A 14,094-nucleotide genomic window follows, 5' to 3' on the forward strand; every position below is an offset into this window, starting at 1 on the left:
TGTTATAATCTGAAGAAAATCTCAAAATTCAAGCTAAGAGAATCACTGCCATAGCTACGAAAAAAGGTTAATAAATGAATTAACGGAAGGAATTCCAACACAGTGTTTACTTGCTTATATAAATTTGTTTTCCCTTTTTCAAAGAAACAACTTGGTAAAGCCAATGAAACAAATCTTTCTTTGAATATTGCGATATTGAATTTGACAGGCTTTACATTTTCAACAAAAATCAATAAAGCCGAGTTGCCAGTGTGCAAAATCTTAAATCGTACACATGGAAAAACCGCAGCTGCAAACAAAAATCAAAACAAAACAAACAACAAAAAAAAAAGTCACTTTCCCTAGTTATCTCGGATCAATTATTTCGAGAATCCCATTAAGGCAGAACTGGAAGCATTCGGGCATCAATGTAAACTCATTTGTCGGGAAGAGATATTTGACCAGACCTATAATGGTTATTTGCACGTGCAAGCTGTTCACGTTCTCTAATGAACTGCTAATGACTTTCTCTGTGCCATGCAGAGGACGCTTTCACTTTAAATGCAGCGACTCCATGCTGCAAAATATTTTTTCAATATATATATACATTTTTCTTTTTAAAGGCAACAATGTCATTATGAGCCAATATGATAAGAGATTACCTGCGAGTTTCTCAAAACATGTCTCAAATCCTGTCACCAGGCTTGATTAGAATAAGCACACAAATTTGAAACTTGACATTCCAAATGTTGAATTATCCTAAGCTTGTTTACTATCTGAAAGCACAAAGAGCTGCTTACTATCTGAAAGCACAAAGAGATGCTTACTATACAATGAACGGTTGATGGGATGCAGACATTTAGCCACTGGAAAACCTTGTTGAAGATGAGGAGGAAAGTGAGTGTAGACACTCAGATGGATTCTTGGCCTGCACGACTCGAGATGGGATGGTTACATGACACTTTTAGAGGAAGAGTTGCCCGTTCCATTTTTAATCAGTCCTAAACAGGTAAAACAGCCACCAGAGCTCAAGACTGTTTGTTCAGACCCTTAGATGCTGCAGTTTTACATCCATATCGGTCAAGACATGTTAGTTTTCTTACACACAGCACAACACTGGAAACAAGACAGCACATGCTTGCCAGCTTATCAGGTGATAAATATTCATCCCTCTATCAGAAGCAAATAACTCAAGAAGGACTAGAAATACAGAAACCAACCTTGGCTACTGGCTGCTAGCCCGTGTGTGAGATGTTCTTTGTGCAGACAAAATTTGCTTTATGTATGTGTGCATTTGATTTCTCTATCAATATTTTGTTCCTTTCTGTGGTCTTTTTCTGTTCATTGCGCTTAATGACAACCTTGCCTTGGAAATGTAAGCTTCAAACTGTGCACTCAGTTTGACCATTAAGTCAAATGCCAATTAAAGTAACACTAGATAACTTAACAAAAATATAGCACACTCTGTCCTTTAGTTGCTGAAACAGTTTCTCCCACACTTTTTACGTTGCTTTTGAGCATGTATTAAAAAAAAAACCCGCTTTACACTAGTGTTTTGCTGTATACACTGCGTGCACATGAAACAAACATGCACTCATGCACACACACGCACACACACTCACACAGACACACACACACACACACCTTTTCGTTCAAATGCACAGATGTACACCTGCACTGACATACATGCAAATACTTTAAAAACCATGATAGAAGGTCACTGCATTCATTGATGTAATCATGAGCTGAGCTGCAGAACACAGCGGTGATACTCGGACGGGCCCCTTTTCAGCCGGATCTTTTGCCCTTGTGATCACCAGGAAGAGGCTCTCCAATAAGGAGACGAAACAAACTATATAGTGTCATCATTGGGGATTGAGTGTTGGACCACTATTATGTTCAAAATCACGGATTTAGAAGCATGAAGTTAAAAATGATGATTTTGTTTTTGCACCACTATCTTAAAAGCATGACATTTGAAGTGCCTCCTTGCACTTTGTGTATATATTGTAGGTAACAAATGTTTTTTGTTTGTTTGTTTGTTTTTATTTTTTATTTTGGGGGTGTCGAGACGTTATGTAGAAATATAGACTCACTGCTGTTACATTTTTAATGTAATTCTCTAGAAAAATAGTATACATGTCCTAAAAATTAGAATAGATAAAATGTATACAGAGAAACATGTAATACATTGCTTGTTTTTTTTCTTTCTAATAGCTCTTAACTAGCTGTTTCACTTACCTGTCACACATCATTATATAAATATGTTTTTTGTATCTAATGTAAACGTTTTGAATGTTTGTTCCATAAAGATATAAGCGGTATGCATTCATCTTCAGTGTACATAAATAAATATATAATTGTTTTGTTCAGTGGCAATACAGGATTTTTCTGAAATTACAGTGATGTGGACGCGGACATTGTTTGCAGTAAGAGAAAGACGAAGGGGAAGTATCTGTTCGGAAAGTTTGGGCCCACCTAGCATAACGAGCTATATTGGTGACATGAAAGTTACAGTTGGTTTTGCAACAGAGGGAGAAAAAAAAAAGGTCAGATTAGCCCCATGTGTAGTATAGAGTGAGGAATTATTAGAGGATTTACTGACAAGAGAAAGAATGGTGTATTCAAATACCTGGTGTAGCTGATACCTGGTATAACAGCAGCATTCCTCAGGTGGCACGTGTCCCGCTATACTGTCTTAAAAATGAAAAGAAATCACCTTTTGGTGCATGCTCCTTCACAAAAGCTGCAAGACATGGGAATATAGACCCAACAGTTTAATTTCGTCAAGCTGCCTATATGCAATTTTTTTTCTTCAAATTTACCATTACAAGAGCCTCCGTCACACTTCCCATGTGTCATCGTCGAAACATCAGTCAAAAACCACTTGGTGAAACTACTTATCTATCCCACATCTATTACTCTTCCTGCTGTTTTATAGATAAGTATGAACTCAACAAACCACCACATGTTGTGTTAATGGTACTAATGAAATGGAAATTGATTGGCACCATGTTGCTGAGATGAGCCAGTATATCTTTGAGCCTATTTTCTGCAGACGTGTCTGTCTTTCTAAAGAGAGTCCTGAGTAGATTTGATAACCCATTTTACTTCTCCCTGTACATCTTTTTCCTTTCCAACTTCCCTCTTTGTAAAGCTGCTGTAATTTTGATTTAAAGGGAAAGAGTATGTGTGGGGGAGATACAATATTGGAAAAAATAAAGAAAAAAAATACAAATTTAAATTCCTTTCTTTCCCTGGTGTATGGTATACATACAATTATGTTCATACATATCAATAAGTGTTGTACCTCTGGTGTACATATACAAATATTATAACTAATAAATGTTGATTCATAACTAAATGTTGTCCATTCTTTTAGGTTTTTTGCATCGATTACTTACAAAATATTTAAAATATATTGTGCACCAAGACAGACTAGAGCATATTTTATATCAAGCTGCTGATTCTAAGTAAGGCCTAAAGTTTACATTTTACAAATGTGTGCCTCTTAATGCAGAATGAAAATATTACTTCAGCTAAGTTTATTTCATTTTTTTAGCATAGGTTAGTTTACAGGTACACTTTCCCTAGACATTTGAACCAACACTATCTATACCATTAATCATACAATCACAAAATAGCAGACAGTGCATAAAGTTTCATTGTTTGCCAACTAATTTTGCACCTACAAGGAACCAGCTCTGTGGGCAAAGGCACAAAGACGAGGCATTTTTAAAAAAATATCTACACTGTAAAAAAAACTGTAAAAGAAACGGTAAAAATTCTGGCAGTAAAGTTTCCAGATGAATACCATCAAATTACAGTAAATAATCCTACCACAAAATTACATGTAATAAACTGTAACAATACAGAGCAGGTTTTACAGTCAAAATTAATAAAATTATAGTACGTTATTCTTGATAAATGTCCATTAAACAGTGGAAAAACAGATATGTCAAAATACATTAAAAACAACTACTTTTCAGGTTAATCTCTGTAAATTTAGGGTATTTATTAGTTACTTTATGAAACTGCCCAGTCTATCTACAGTAATTTCCTAATATTATTTTTTTCATGTACAATAACTAAGAAATAATGTATAGAAACACAATAAGTACATAAAACAAAAGACAAATTTCTGCACATTTACTGTATTAATTACCTAAATTTAACACCACTCTAAATTAAGGGCATTTAGTAGTTACTTTGTGAAACTGCCCAGTCTATCTACAGTCATTTACTATGATTTTTTCCCAATGTTTAATGACTATGAAATAACATAAAAACGCAATAATAACATAAAACCAAATACAAATGTCTGCACATTTACAGTATTGGTAATTTTAGAGAACTACTGTATTTAAAAAAAAGTTCATTGGACAGTGAGGGTAAAGCACCTCAGCAAGAGAAAGAGCAGACAGCACACCAGAATAAATTGTCAGAACACTTTGTTCCTAGAGTGCCAAGGAACCATGAAGGAACCCTCTTCTATTCACTGTTAGTAATTGAGGCAATTTTTACAGTAAATTTTACAACAATACACTGTATTCATGTTTTTACTGTAAATGACAATGCATAATGGTATTTCTTTTTGTTTTTATTATTTCGAACGTTAAAATTTTTTAAAATGTATAATAAAAGAAAATAAAAGAGAAAAAAAAATCAAAACAAGCAAGCAATATCACCATCAAACATTTGTTTTAAATCTCGGCAGTTCAAAAAGGAGTAGGCAGAAGTATTAAAAAAAAACTTTTCTAGTCCTACCCCATTTTTCTATTTTAGTATTTCAACAGTGAACTGTGCGATTTAAATGAAAACTCAATCATCTACCACCAGTGACCATGACGTCTATTCTAGTAAACCATACAAAGATCATTCATTCAACACAACAAGAACAAAGCAAGTGCAGAGCAACATCAAAATAACTCAAGAACAACTCACATAAAATGTCACAGCTCCATCCCATATCTGTTCAAAATATTATTTTTAAAGAGTCTTTCAAATTTGTTTATTGAGTCACATGTTTTTATTTCATCACTTCAATTATTCCGTATCTTGACACCTTTGGTTGTGACACAATGATATTTTACATTTGTCCTTACTGGGTTTGGTTTAAACGTACATATTCCCCTCAGGTCATAATTACTTTCCCTCAACTGGAACAACCCCTGGATACTGTTGGGTACTTTATGATTTAACACCTTGTACATGATTTGAGCAGTTTTAAAGTCCACCAGATCTTTGAATTTTAGTGTTTTTAGATGATAAAGAGTTGGTTTGTTGGTTCTCTGCAGTTGGCCCTGTTTACTATCCTAATGGCTCTTTTTTGAATAATAAAGATTGAATCGTGTTGGTTTTATGTGTTCCCCCACACTTCCACACAGTAGGTGATGTATGGAAGTATGAGGGAACAGTACAAGGTGTAAAGTGAAGCTTGATTTAGAAGATCTTTGACTTTGAATAGTATTGCATTTGATTTGGATACTTTGGCCTTGGTATAATTTATATGTGGTTTCCAACATAATTTATTGTCCACTATTACCCATTATTGTCCACTAAATTTATGGACATTCCTGTAATATTATTGTAACTACACTTTAAAAGTGGGATTTTACTGCCACTGCATAGCATTGTGGGGATGCTGTCTTCTGATATTTGAATTTACGCGACCAACAGTACCAGAGCGTACAACTACGTAGTTTGCCATGGTCTACTGTGCCTGACCGCAACAAGGAACAAATCTCCGGTATGTAACATGAAATATATTGTTTAAGTCTGTGGATATATTAATACTGCTTATCTGAGTCAGGACTGACTATTCTGTTTGGCTTGTTTCAGTCACATTACCTAGAGTATTACAATAACTACCATTAGCTAGCTCAAATACTGTCAGTCTCTCAGTTGTGGGCTACTATCATCTAACTTTCCAGTGGGTCGGTCTCTCTGTGGGCCACTTGAGCATTATTATTATTATTATACAAATGTCCTTTAACTTCATGCCATAATACAACACACTAACTGGGCCCATTCCTTGGGCCTAGGGTTAGAATGAGGTAGAAGTCTATTTGATGGATAGTGCCTTTCTTGGGATATGAGATGTTCCAAGTAGTGCGATCTTCTGTAGTTCTTGTATTCTGATGATACCCGGGATCCATTGGGTGTATTTCTCCATCCCTTTTTTTACAAATCCCAGGGCTCCTATCACTACTGGTATTGTTGTGGTTTACATTCCCCACATTCGTTCAATCTCTATTTCAAGGTCTTTATATTTCAACAGTTTTTCAGTTACTTTTACTGAGGTGTTCCTTTCAGTCGGGATGGACATGTCGATGAGTAGGCTGCTTTTTTCTTTTTTGTTCTTGATGTTGATGTCTGGTCTGTTGGCCTTTATCTCACGATCTGTCTCTTTTGTGTTGATGTTGAATTCTTTGCAGATGTTCCAGTGCCGGTATGTATTATTAATTATTATTATTATTATTATTTTGAGCAGTCCATTATACAAAATCAAGAGTAAGAGAGAGATGCGTCATCTACTCGTCAGCCATCAATGTTAGTTAAGTGTCTACATATGCACTCATGACGTCATTCTTGCTAGGCCCAGTTAAGTTGCCCCCGGGTTATTATTGCATTGATTACACGTGTTACAGGGCAGACAATTGTATTTTGACTTCCGCTTTGTAAGTTAGCAGTAAATGTAAGCTATATTGGATATAGCGTCTGGTATCTTCAGATGTCATAACTTTGTGCTTGACGACTGAGGCAGAAGAGCAGAGCGGGTGTAGCCTCTCAGTAAGCCGTCTATCTAAAATAAGCTGTGAGTGTGCCCCTTTTCTTGAGAGTTAACATAGTTCTGTTGAAAGGCAGTGTGTGAATGTAGTGCAGCTATTTAGTGCTCTTTTAGTGATCATATTGTGTTAATGAATTTCAGGAGAGACACTGAGTGCTGACAAATGGATGATGTCCATGGAAGGAATGATTGTGATGGGGCCTCACAGCAATCTTTTGAAAGGAGGGGCAGTGATCTTCACTGCTTGCCAAGTTTTCAAGCTCCAATAGCCTAAAGAGTCCTCAAGCACACTTAAGTTTTTCCAAAGGCATGTTTAATCTGTTTAAACACCAATAAAGAAAATAGATCCATCATTCCCATATGCTAAAAAACTCAGCCACTGAGGATGCACAAGCCAGTGCATCCTTAGTGCCGGTCCCAAGCCCGGACAAATGGGGAGGGTTGCGTCAGGAAGGGCATCCGGCGTAAAATCTTTGCCAAATCAAATATGCGGATCATAAATAAGACTTACATACCGGATCGGTCGAGGACCGGGTTACCAACGACCGCCACCGGTACTGTTAACCAGCAGGGTGTCGGTGGAAACTATGCTACTGTTGGGCGAAGGAGAAGGAGAGGGGGAAAGCATGTCCAGAGGCAGCTAGAGAGGAGGAAGGGTAGGCATGTGGAGGTGAGCGTTGGAACTTTGAATGTTGGCACTATGACTGGTAAAGGGAGAGAGCTGGCTGACATGATGGAAAGAAGGAAGGTAGGCATACTGTGTGTGCAAGAGACCAGGTGGAAGGGGAGTAAGGCCAGGAGTATTGGAGGTGGGTTCAAACTCTTCTACCATGGTGTGAATGGGAGGAGTAATGGGGTAGGGGTCATTCTGAAGGAAGAGTATGTCAAGAGCATGCTGGAGGTGAAGAGAGTGTCAGACAGAGTGATGAGTATGAAGCTGGAAATTGAAGGTTTATTGCTGAATGTTATCAGCGCATATGCCCCGCAAGTTGGGTGTGAGATGGATGAAAAAGAAGAATTCTGGAGTGAGTTGGACAACATGGTGGAGAGGGTACCCAAGGAGGAGAGAGTGGTGATTGGAGCGGACTTCAATGGACATGTTGGTGAAGGGAACAGAGGTGATGAGGAGGTGATGGGAAGGTATGGAGTCAAGAAGAGAAATGTGGAAGGACAGATGGTGGTCGATTTTGCGAAAAGGATGGAAATGGCTGTGGTGAATACATATTTCAAGAAGAGGGAGGAACACAGGGTGACGTACAAGAGTGGAGGAAAGTGCACACAGGTGGACTATATCTTATGTAGAAGGCACCATCTAAAAGGGATTGGAGACTGCAAGGTGGTGACAGGGGAGAACGTAGCTAGGCAGCATCGGATGGTGGTCTGTAGGATGACTTTGGAGACCAAGAAGAGGAAGCGAGTGAAGACACAGCCGAAGATCAAATGGTGGAAGTTGAAGAAGGAAGACTGTTGTGTGGAGATCAGGCAGGAGTTAAGACAGGCACTGGGTGGTAGTGAAGAGTTGCCAGATGGCTGGACAACCACTGCAGAAATAGTGAGGGAGACAGCTAGGAAGGTACTTGGTGTGTCATCAGGACAGAGGAAGGAAGACAAGGAGACTTGGTGGTGGAATGAGGAAGTACAGCAAATTATACAGAGGAAAAGGTTGGCAAAGAGGACGTGGGATAGTAAGAGAGATGAAGAAAGTAGACAGGAGTACAAGGAGATGCAGCGTAAAGCAAAGAGAGAGGTGGCAAAGGCAAAGGAAAAGGCGTATGGTGAGTTGTATGACAGGTTAGACACTAAGGAAGGAGAAAAGGACTTGTACCGATTGGCTAGACAGAGGGACCAAGCTGCAAAGGATGTGCAGCAAGTTAGGGCGATCAAGGATAGAGATGGAAATGTGCTGACAAGCGAGGAGAGTATGCTAAGAAGGTGGAAGGAGTACTTTGAGGGGCTGATGAATGAAGAAAATGAGAGAGAGAGAAGGTTGGATGATGTAGGGATAGTGAATCAGGAAGTTCAGTGGATTAACAAGGAGGAAGTGAGGGCAGCTATGAAGAGGATGAAGAGTGGAAAGGCAGTTGGTCCTGATGACATACCTGTGGAGGCATGGAGATGTTTAGGAGAGATGGCAGTGGAGTTTTTAACTAGATTGTTTAACACAATCCTGGAAAGTGAGAGGATGCCTGAGGAGTGGAGAAGAAGCATACTGGTACCGATTTTCAAGAACAAGGGCGATGTGCAGAACTGTAACAACTACAGAGGTATAAAGTTGATCAGCCACAGCATGAAGATTTGGGAAAGAGTAATAGAAGCTAGGTTGAGAGGAGAGGTGATGATCAGCGAGCAGCAGTATGGTTTCATGCCACGAAAGAGCACCACAGATGCGATATTTGCTTTGAGAATGTTGTTTGAGAAGTATAGAGAAGGCCAGAAAGAGTTGCATTGTGTCTTTGTAGATTTATAGAAAGCTTATGACAGAGTGCCGAGAGAGGAGGTGTGGTATTGTATGAGGAAGTCAGGAGTTGCAGAGAAGTATGTAGGAGTGGTGCAGGATATGTATGAGGGAAGTGTGACAATGGTGAGGTGTGCGGTTGGAATGACAGATGGGTTCAAGGTGGAGGTGGGATTACATCAAGGATCGGCTCTGAGCCCTTTCTTGTTTGCAATGGTGATGGACAGGTTGACGGACAAGATCAGGCAGGAGTCTCCATGGACAATGATGTTCACGGATGACATTGTGATCTGTAGCGAGAGTAGGGTGCAGGTTGAGGAGAGCCTGGAGAGGTGGAGGTATGCACTGGAGAGAAGAGGAATGAAAGTCAGTAGGAGCAAGACAGAATACATATGCGTGAATGAGAGAGAGGACAGTGGAATGGTCAGGATGCAAGGAGTGGAGGTGACAAAGGCATTTGAGTTTAAATACTTGGGGTCAACTGTCCAAAGTAACGGGGAGTGCAGTAGAGAGGTGAAAAAGAGAGTGCAGGCAGGGTGGAGTGGGTGGAGAAGGGTGTCAGGAGTGATTTGCGACAGAAGGGTACCAGCAAGAGTTAAAGGGAAAGTTTACAAGATGGTTGTGAGACCAGCTATGTTATATGGTTTGGAGACAGTGACACTGACGAAAAGACAGGAGGCGGAGCTGGAGGTGACAGAGTTGAAGATGCTAAGATTTTCATTGGGAGTAACGAAGAAGGACAGGATTAGGAATGATTATATTAGAGGGACCGCTCAGGTTGGACGGTTTGGAGACAAAGCAAGAGAGGCAAGATTGAGATGGTTTGGACATGTGTGGAGGAGAGATGCTGAGTATATTGGGGGAAGGATGCTGAATATGGAGCTGCCAGGGAAGAGGAGAAGAGGAAGGCCAAAGAGGAGGTTTATGGATGTGGTGAGGGAAGACATGCAGGTGGCTGGTGTGACAGAGGAAGACGCAGAAGACAGGAAGAAATGGAAACGGATGATCCGCTGTGGCGACCCCTAACGGGAGCAGCCGAAAGTAGTAATAGTATATTCCCATATACTAAAAAACCCTTTAGTTTCTGGAATGTTCCACAAACCACTTGGTTTGTGTACAGTTTTGTTAGGCTACGGCATACTTTATGTTTTGATGTCATTGTTAAGTGTCTTTTCTACCTTTATGTAGATTTATGCAAAGATTTATGTAAACACAGGTTAGTCCGTGATCATCATCTTCTTTCGGCTTGGTTCCCGTTTCTCAAGGGTCACCACAGTGGATTTTTGCCCTCCATAGCTTTCTGTCTGCCCATCCCTCTCCCACAGTCCAACCTTCCTCATCTTGTTCTCTAGCTGGTCTCTCCATCTTTTCCTTGGTCTTCCTCTTTTTCTTTTGCCAGGTATTTCTACGTCCACTACCTTCTTTCCTACATAGCCTATGCCTCCTCTCTGTACATGTCCAAATCATCTCAATCTTGTCTCTGAACTTCTCATCCATTCCTCTGATCTTGAACGTATCTCTCAATTCTTCATTTTTCTTCTGGTCTTTTCTACTCACTCCTAAGAACCAACGCATCATGATCATCTCTGCTACCTGTAATGTAGATTCTAGCCTCTCTGTTGTTGTCACTGCTTCCATACCAGAGAGCATGGCAGGCCTGACCATTTATTTGTATACCTTGCCCTTTACTCTCAATGGCATTCTTTTGTCACAAAGTACTCGTTACCTTTCTCCATGAATTCCACCCAGATTGTGTCCTTTACTTGACCACCTTCTCACTACTGCCTTCAGTCTGTATTGCTGGTCCTAAGTACTGAATTTGTTAACTCCTGGAACATCTTCTCCTCCTCCATAGGTCAATCCTGGACTTTCTGCTTGCTTATTTATACATAGGTACTCAGTCTTTGTTCTTCTGATCATTAGTTCTCTGATCGCTAGTGTTTCTCTCCAATTGATTAGATGATTATATTGTTTTATTAGCCACACAACCAAGGCTGGTGAAATTTGTTTTTGGTACAAATTAAACTCTGAAATACAATACATACTAGATGGACAACAACAGACACTCCACATATTATCATGAACAATACAGTTACACAATAACAGAAATAAACATACCACACATAACAATTAGGTGAATGGTGGCATTTATACTAATGGTGTGTGAGGAGGGGAGTATAGGGAGGAATTCAGAGTTCTGATAGCTGGGGGGGGGTGTCTGTGAAGTATTTAGTCTTAGTGGACAGTGACCTGTAGCGCCTCCCTGAGGGAAGGAGGTGGAAGAGGTGATGAGTAGGATGTGAGGGGTTGGAGATGATCTTCTTTGCTCGCTTTACAGTCTGGTTAGTATGTAGAGATTCAACGGAGGGGAATGAGTTGCCTATGATTTTGGATGCCTTGTTGACAATCTGCTGAAGTTGTTCCGTGTTTGACTGTCCGTGCCACCATACCATACTGTAATAGAAGAAGTTATGATGGATTCGATAATGGCTGGGTAAAACAGAACGAGCAGTTGATGTTTGATCCGGTATTTTTTAAGTTGCCTAAGAAAGTCATTGAGCTTTTGCAATGATGTGTTATGAGTTAATTTTCCACTTCAGGTTATTGCTGAGGTATGTTCCAAGGATTTTAAAAGAGTCGGGCGGTGGTGATGGGGTCTCTGTTTGAGATCTTCGAGATCTCCCTCTACCCTTCCCTTGTCCTCATTTGCTAGTATGAAGTCATCAGCAAACATCATGCTCCATGGTGGCTCCTTCTTAAGATGTTCTGTGCGGCTGTCCATCAGTATCACAAATAGGAAAGGGCTCAACACTGATCCTTGATGCAGTCCTATCTTTACCTCAAACTCGCTTGTTATTCTCACTGCACACTGAACTATGGTCTTACAGTCCCTGTACATGTCCTGAATTACGCTGATGTAATTTTCTGCCACTCTCTTTGCTCTCAGGCAGTGCAACTCCTCCCTTGGTACTCTGTCATATGTCTTCTCCAAATCAATTAATACACAGAGCAATTCTTTTTGTCCTTTAATGTATTTTTCAGCTATGGTCCTGAATACAAATATCACATCTGTGGTACTTCTTCTAGGCATGAATACAAGTCCTTCTTTCCCTAGTCACTTCTTTCCTACGTCTCATTTCAATCACTCTCTCACATAACTTCATTATATCTACTACCACTGCTACTTTTGGCTGCTCTCATTAGGGATCGCCACAGCGGATCATCCATTTCCATATCTTTCTGTCCTCTGCATCTTCAGCTGTCACACCAGCCACCTGCATTTCCTCCCTCACCACATCCATAAACCTCCTGTTTGGCCTTCCTCTTTTCCTCTTCCGTGGCAGCTCCATATTCAGCATCCTTCTTCCAATATACCCAGCATCTCTCCTCCACACATCCAAGCCATCTCAAACTTGCCTTTCTTGCTTTGTCTCCAAACTATCCAACCTGAGCTGCCCCTCTAATATACTCATCCCTAATCCTGTCCTTCTTTGTCACTCCCAATGAAAATCTTAGCATCTTCAACTCTGCCATCTCCAGCTCCACCTCCTGTCTTTTCGTCAGTGCCACTGCCTCCAAACTATATAACATAGCTGGTCTCACAACCATCTTGTAAACCTTCCCTTTAGTGCTTGCTGGTACCCTCCTGTCGCAAATCCCTCCTGACACTCTTTTCCACCCACTCCACCCTGCCTGCACGCTCTTATTCACTTCTCTTCCACACTCCCCATTACTTTTGACAGTTGACCCCAAGTATTTAAACTCATACGGCTTCGTCACCTCTACTCCTTGCATCCTCACCATTCCACTGCCCTCCCTCTCATTTATACATAGTATGTATTCCATCTTGCTCCTACTGACTTTCATTCCTCTTCTCGCCAGTGCATACCTCCATCTCTCCAGGCTCTCTTCAACCTGCACCCTACTCTTGTTACAGATCACAATGTCATCCACAAACATCATAGCCCATGGAAACTCCTGCCTGATCTCATCTGTCAACCTGTCCATCACTACTACAAACAAGAAAGGGCTCAGAGCCGATCCTTGACGTAATCCCACCTCCACCTTGAACCCATCTGTCATTCCAACCACACACCTCACCACTGTCACATTTACCTCATACATATCCTGTACCATAACCTATATGCATAACTATTAACTATAAGTTATGCATAACTTAGTTATATGTCCAATCAATTTTATCCCTCCGCAGTTGTTGCAACTTTGAGCATCAATTTTTTGTAAATTGCCAATATGCTCTTTCTCCATTCATCTGGCATTTTCCCAGTCTGTATTATGTAGTTGAAGAGTCGAGTCAGGAACTCTATGCCAGTTTCGCCAGTATTTCCAAACTTCTGCTGGTATACTGTCCGGTCCCACAGCTTTTCCATTTTTCATTCATTGATCATCTCATCCCTTGTAATCTCCCCCATGTCTTCTTCGTTCCTTCGTGGTTCATCTGTTCTTCTTTCTCTGTTATTCACTTCATTCATTTGGTGCCTGAAATAATCCCTCCATCTCTGTAAAATATCCTCATCTTTCGACAGTACTCTCTTATCCATGATGGACAGCAATTTTTTAAAATCAAAACGTTAATCAATTAATTAATTAAATAACCGATTAACCAATTACTTACTTTTTGGGGGGGGGGGGTTGTGGCTTTTATTAATAGTTTTTTGAAGCAAACGTAGACAACTTTTCAACCCCCCCCCCGGATATCCAAGTGTTTTTATTGTTTGCACCGCTGTCACAAAGACAACCGGATTGCTTTCCGTTGTAGCTTGGCTACTGTCCAAAGCAAGAAACAAGCATAAGAATCCAAATTTGAACTAGACACCACATACAACACCCAGGTGTTTTTTGATTGAAT

This window comes from Lampris incognitus, chromosome 6 (assembly GCF_029633865.1).
Source record: "Lampris incognitus isolate fLamInc1 chromosome 6, fLamInc1.hap2, whole genome shotgun sequence".
In the NCBI taxonomy this organism is placed as follows: Eukaryota; Metazoa; Chordata; class Actinopteri; order Lampriformes; family Lampridae; genus Lampris; species Lampris incognitus.